Below are 7500 nucleotides of genomic sequence, written 5' to 3' on the forward strand. Positions count from 1 at the left end.
AATAATAATAATTATAATAATAATAAAAATAAAATAATAATAAAAAATAATAATAATAATAATAATAATAATAATAATAATAATAATAATAATAATAATAATAATAATAATAATAATAATAATAATAATGATAATAATAAAATGATGATTATATTAATAATAATAATAATAATAAAAATAATAATAATATAAATAATAATATTTTGATAATAATAATAATGATAATAATAATAATAATAATAATAATAATAATAATAATAATAAGAATAATAATAATAATAAGAATAATAATAATAATAATAATAATAATAATAATAAGAGAACAATAATAATAATAATAAGAGAACACCGGGGAAGTTTAACATGTGAGTACGATAAATCACTGCTCCGAAACTTATCCAAAAACATCGGAAATAAAGACATCGCATGGAGCCCAAATATAGCTGACAAAGGGTTGGACTATACCCGAGTAAGTAATACTCATTGAAATTTATTCCTATTTTTCCAAATATAATGATGTATTTTAACTTGATACCTCCACTACCCGAACAGCGATCGTAAACACACGTGTTACATCAAAATCAGACCATCTTCGAACCCCAAAACACCATGTACAAAAAAATTACAAACATATTAAATAACACCGGTATTATTTCACCCAAAAATAACAACCGAGAAGTACGTACTGTAAGCTTGTTAAGAAAAAAGTACGAAGATATGAACGTGCAAAACAATCTGACAACAGAAATAAACGAACCGGTACCCTACGAAAACGACGACCGTCAAAATAAAGGGCCGGACGTTGTTCCTCATGTCCCGCAAACAAAACCAAAACGGCATAAATGGACACGTGAGGAACACATTTCGATCCTACACGCCTATTTCACAGCAGTACTCTACCCAAAAAACGAAAACGCAACAACACATACATATAAAACATGGAAGAAAAATAATGTAAATATAGACCTCGATGAAACAATGAACCCTAACAAACTAGCTAACATAAGAAGATATATTCTAAAAGCAAAAAAAATATCAGAAATAGAAATAGAACAATTGAAAGAAAAAATACATCAGGAAAATCTAGATAGTAGTCACACAGCAATGCCAAATAATAATATAAACACTGAGATAGCAAAACACGAGGACAAACGTAACATTCCCGGCAAAAACGAAGTAAACAAAAAACAACAAACCCAGACCGTAGAGATGTATAATAGTGTACAAAAAGCACCAATCCAGAACACCACAGACAAACATATGAATGAAAAGGAAGGCAAAACAAATATAAAGCCTGGAAATAACGAAGGGAAACCTAATAATTACGATACTATGAAAATGAAAATAACCGAAGAACTGAAAACCACAGATCTTAGAATGGACCACAGATTATATCTCCCAAAAATCAAAATAGACAATAAAACAACATCAATAATAAATAGCATAAACCTGGCCGTCACGGAACTAACAACCACAGAAACAACAGGCAATATCACTGAGCTAAATGACATGATATATGCGGCAGCCACAAAAGAAGCAGGATACTCACTCAAACCCATCCGAACAGGAGTTCTACCACCCAAACAGACCTTGTGGATAAATGACATCCAGAACAAAATTAAAAAAAAGAGAAAAGATTTATCGATTCTCAACGAAATTAGTAAACAATCAACACTACTAAGTAACAAGAAGAAAACAAAAATACTGTACAAATACAGCATTACAGAAAAAGACTTACCTGAGGCAACAGAAAAACTAAAGCAAGACATCCTTGCCAAAGCACAGAGGATCCGCCGGTATGAGAAACGCCAACGTTTCTTTGAACAAAACAAACAGTTCAAATCCAACCCCAAAAAACTCTACCAAGAACTGGGTAAAAATAAAATAGACATTACTTCAGCACCAACAGCAGAAGAACTAGAGAAATTCTGGAAACAAATATGGTAGGTGAAGCAACAACCCCAAAAAAGGACCATTAAAACAACGAACTTAGCACCTGAGCAACTCTGGGCCCCTATAACAACTGAAGAGGTCACCCAGACACTGCAAAGACTAAGCAACTGGAAGGCACCTGGACACGACAAGATCCCCAATTTCTGGTTAAAACACCTGCCAGCAATGCATAAAAAGCTGGCAGAAAACTTTAACAACATAATAGCAGATCCAGAGACAATGTCTGAATGGCTCACAAAAGGGAAAACCATCTTAATCCCCAAATCCACGGAAACGGATAAACCACAAAACTATAGACCTATAACCTGTCTCCCTACGACCTACAAAGCCTTTACTGCAATAATATCGCAGAGATTGAGTAAACACCTGGAAAATAACAACCTGTTTCCAGAAGAGCAGAAGGGATGCTGCAAGGGCTCATACGGCTGTAAGGATCAATTATTGATCAATAAAGCCATAACTGAAGACAGCCGCAGAAAGAAGAAAGGCCTCAGTATGGCCTGGGTGGACTACCAAAAGGCTTTCGACAGTGTTCCCCACACGTGGATTCTGGAAACACTAGCCATAAACAAGGTGGCACCAATTATCATAAAATACATAGAGCACTCAATGAACAAATGGCAGACAGTGCTACAGCTCCAAACAAAAGAGGGACTTGTGAAAACGAAAGCCATCCCCATTAGAAGAGGAATATTCCAGGGAGACACGCTCTCTCCACTCCTGTTCTGCCTGGCACTCACACCTTTAACAGAATTGCTAAATAGAACTGGATGCGGTTACAAATGCTATGGAAAAACAGTCAGCCACCTTCTATATATGGATGACCTAAAATTATATGCAAAAAACGACAAAGAGCTAGAAACACTACTACAGACAGTACACGGCTTTACCAAGGAAATAGAAATGAAATTCGGATTAGAAAAATGTGCCAAAGCAACCCTGAAAAGAGGAAAATTAGTTAAAAGTAGCAATATAACACTAGATAAAGCCAATGAAATAAGAGAACTAGACGAAAGTCAACCATATAAGTATTTAGGAGTCAATGAACTAGATAGGATACAACATACACAAATGAAAGAAAAAATAAAGAAAGAGTACTATAGACGAGTTAGATCAATACTAAAAACAGAGCTCAATGCTAAAAACAAGATAATGGGTATCAACACTTTAGCTGTCCCAGCTATAAGCTACAGCTACAACATCCTTAACTGGACACTAAACGAACTATGTAAAATAGACAGGAAAACAAGAAAAATAATGACAGGATATAGGATGCACCACCCAAAATCTGACATAGAAAGGCTATATATACAACGCACAGAAGGTGGCAGGGGTCTTATACAGCTAGAAAACTATTATAAAATAACCACTATAGGACTGCAAAAATACCTACTCCAGAAGCAAGGGAAACTAATACAAATAGCCACAAAACACGAGCAAAACAAAAAACTGTTTTCAGTATTTAAGGAAGCTGACAAATACAAACAAGAAATCAATCTACCTAACAAATACGAAGAAGAAGAAGAAGAAACAACAAAAGCTATAAAACAAATGAAATCCAAACTAAAACTAGAACAGCAACGGACCATGATAAAACGATGGCAAGAAAAGCCCCTACATGGTAAATACTGGGCTAAACTAAATGCGAAAGAAATAGACAGAGAAAAATCCCAGCAATGGCTGAGAAGCTCAGGACTCAAAGCAGAGACTGAAGGATTTTTAATTGCTGCACAAGACCAAAGCCTCCCCACCAGAAATTACCAAAAACACATAATGAAAAGAAATATAACAAGTAACTGTAGAATATGTGGAGATCGATAAGAAACAATAAATCATATTATCTCTGGCTGCCCAGTCCTGGCTAAGAAGGAATATATCCACAGACACGACAGAGCTGGGACCTATATACACTGGAAGCTGTGCCAACATTATGGAATAACAACAGAAAAAAGATGGTATAAACACACGCCAGAAAAGGTCACAGAAAACGAGAAAGCAACCATACTCTGGGATATGCCAATACACACAGATAGAGAAATTAAGGCAAATAGACCAGATATAGTTGTCAAAGATCATGAAGAAAAAAAATGCTTTCTAATTGATGTATCAATACCAGCAGATGACAACGTTTCTCTAAAAGAAATGGAAAAACTTTCAAAATACAAAGACCTGGAAATAGAGATAACTCGAATGTGGAATCTAAAAACAGAAACAATTCCTATCATAGTAGGTGCCTTAGGTATAATAAAAAAAATATTCAGACAAATACATAACAAAAACACCAGGACTTACAAATATATATAACATACAGAAAATTGCACTACTGGGTACTGCACACATCCTACGTAAAACACTTTCAATACAGTAAACATAGGAGCACCACAGCAAACCACAGCACATACCCAAGGCGCACAGAGCTGCGCTCGGTAGTGAAGTGAAAGCACGTTATAAAAATAAAACTACTGAATAATAATAATAATAATAATAATGATAATAATAAAAGTAATAATAATAATAATTTTCATTTTATTTCATTTTATCTAGTTTCAGCTCATGAGTTGTGGCCATGCTGGGGCACCGCCATTTGGTGTTGCTACACAATTTTACTTCACGAATTTTACTTCAGGAATTGACATTTGGTGCATGAGAGAGTTTGATGCAGCTGCTCTCATCTGCACCTCCTGGCGTGAAGTTGGTTCATCTGGGACACCTGACAGGAAGAGGTCCAGCCTTGTCTTGAAGACACCTACATCCACCGCATGCTGGTCTCTCAGGTCCTTCGGGAGGATATTGAAGTGCTACGGACATTTGAAGCCCAGGCTATTGCAGTATCTTGTCCTACATCTTGATGGCAAATTTGGAGTCCTTGGCACTATACAATGGCGTCCAGTTCTTTTATTTGTGTAACTTTCGATGCCAAAGTTTGGGACAATTCCTTCGAGGATCTTCCAGATGTATATTATGGCATATCTTTCTCGTCTACGCTCTAAGGAATAGAGTCTTAATCTCTTGAGTCTTTCCCAATAGCTTATATGCTGCATAGAGGCTATCTTCTTCGTGTAGCTTCATTGTATTGCCTCAAGTTCTGAGATTAATTTGACACTGGTTGGTGACCATAGCTGAGAGCAATAGTCAAAGTGGCTTAGAACAAGTGTCTTCCAGAGCACCATCATGGTTTCCCGATCTCTTGTTCTAAAAGTCCTTAGAATCCATCCGGTCAGTCGCCTGCATTTCATTGACAATTTAGCAACATGAACATGAAAGGATGCATTATTACTCATGTAAATGCCCAGGTCTCGCACTGTCTCTGCCTCTGGGATTGCAGTCCCTCCAGGTCCAGTGTATTTAATGGGTTCTGCATTTAGTCTTGCATGCTGATAGCATAAGGCTTGAAACTTTTCAGCATTAAACTGCATGTTATTCTTTTCAGCCCACTTGTATATTTCATCCAGCTCACATTGCAGGTGCATAGTGTCTTCAGGGTTCTGTATTACCTGTGAGACTTTTGTGTCATCTGCATAACTTGTGACTGTCGCTCTCTGTGTGGCTGAGGGCATGCCTGAGAGGGCCATTATGAACAGTAGTGGTCCCAAAACAGTGCCTTGCGGAACACCACTCACTATTTGTGTGTCATTGGAGGTGGCCCCATTGGCTACTACCACCTGACTTCTATCCTTCAGAAAGTCATGAAGCCATTCTCCCAATTTTCCAACTATGCCGAGATCACGCAGTTTGTGACATATCATTCCATGATCGACTTTATCAAAGGCCTTTGCAAAGTCGAGATATATCACTTCCACATTTGAGTGGTTAAGTAGCTGTTTCAGCACCCAGTCATAGTGTTGTAAGAGCTGAGTCAGGCAGCTTCTTCCTGGTCGGAAACCATGTTGGGTGTCAGGCAGCAAGTCATTTTCTTCAAGGAAGGCGATTAGTTTTCTTCTGACTATTCGTTCCATGACCTTGCTGATGTGTGAGGTGAGAGAGATGGGTCTGTAGTTCTTGGCTTCCGCTCTGCTACCTCCTTTATGAATAGGGCATATTTTCCCCTCCTTCAGTTTTCTTGGGAGTTTGCCAGATGCAAGGAAGCTCTGAAAGAGGGACTGCAGTGGTCTTGCTAGGACTCGTTTACATACCTTTAGAAGGATTGCTGGGAATCCATCAGGGCCAGTAGCTGAGTTTGGGTTCAATTCATCTATAGCCCTTATTACATCGTTTTCCTTTATATCGATGTAATCAATCATCATTGCCTCTGCTTTTATATCTGCAGTGGTAAAAATGTCAGTTGGATTGCTGACTTGAAAGTGCCCAAAGGGGTGGAGTGAAAACACTTTTGAATTGATCATTTAGTATTTCACTTATCCTCTTTGGGTTTCCTGTTAGTGCACCATCTTTTTCAAGGAGTGGCCCTATCCTGCAGTGCACTGAAGCTGTTTCTTTGGCAAACTTGTAGAAAGCTCTGGGGTTAGATTTTATATTGTCTATAGCCCAGGTTTCTTTGTCTGCTCTTTCTTTTTCGTGGGAGAGTTGCAGATTTTTTTCAATCTCCAGCAGTTGTATTTTCAGGCGGGACTTTTCACTGCTTTCAATTTGTTTGTTTAGGCGATTTGAAACTTTTGTACGCCGTCTCATAAGAATTTTCCTCTCCCTGGGGATTTTGTTCTTGTGTACAGTGGCCTTTCTCTCCCGGACACATTTGTAGCATATGGCTTGCATTACAGACATGAATTGTTTAAGTTTCATGTCGATGTCCGGTGAGGAGAGACATTTAGGCCAGTTTTGTTTGAGGATCTCTTTCTCAATTTGTTTCCAGTTTGCCTTATTGAAGTTCAAATTGGAAAGATTCTGAGACTTTCTTGTAGGCTGCATGTCCATGGCTTCCTTTGGTCCGTACATGGTCAGCTCTACCATGTTGTGATCCGAGAGTAGCGTTGGTGTCACTTTCACATTATGGATGAGATCCATATTATTTGTGAAGCAGAGATCCAGTATGTTACCTGCCCTGGTTGGCTGAGTACCACTTGTTCCATGTACAAAGTGTTAGTGAGGTTCAGGAGGGAATTCACCTGCCCTTGTTCGTATCGCGTCATTCCTGGGAGAGAAAGGCCCTCGGGCCATCTGACATTGGGCAGATTGAAGTCTCCCATAAGGAGTACACTTATGTGTTGTTCTAATGTGTCTAGAACTTCTTCTATTTTTGTAAGGCAGTCTTCAAACTTGCCTACATGATTTGGAGCATCTGGAGGGCGATATGTAGCACATATAACTACATTGAGTTGTCTTATATGCACAATTAGCGTGTCACATACTGAATTTGAGTGTGACAAAAGGACCTGGGGTGTGAGGTCTTCGCGGATGTACATAGCAACTCCATCATGACTCCTTTCTTTTCTGTCAGTCCGTAATACAACATACTGTGGTATGTGTATTTCTGCATTTCCTATATCTGGTTTCAGGTGAGTTTCCGTAAGTGCTATGCATAAGGCTTGATTGGAAGCAACAAGGTCTCTCAAGAAAGGGATTTTTGTCCTGTTACTAAGTGATAACAGT

The 7500-nt window shown here is 38.0% G+C and overlaps 2 protein-coding genes across 3 annotated transcripts in view; both read left to right on the forward strand.

Annotated features, from left to right (window-relative positions):
* Positions 1 to 7500, forward strand: part of LOC106873941 (homeobox protein OTX2-like) — a 299957-nt gene that overhangs the window by 53495 nt on the left and 238962 nt on the right.
* Positions 1 to 7500, forward strand: part of LOC106870972 (matrilysin) — a 33161-nt gene that overhangs the window by 19788 nt on the left and 5873 nt on the right. The gene's annotated exons all lie outside the window — the stretch shown is intronic.

This window comes from Octopus bimaculoides, chromosome Z (assembly GCF_046866305.1).
Source record: "Octopus bimaculoides isolate indiv1 chromosome Z, ASM4686630v1, whole genome shotgun sequence".
NCBI classification, from domain to species: Eukaryota; Metazoa; Mollusca; class Cephalopoda; order Octopoda; family Octopodidae; genus Octopus; species Octopus bimaculoides.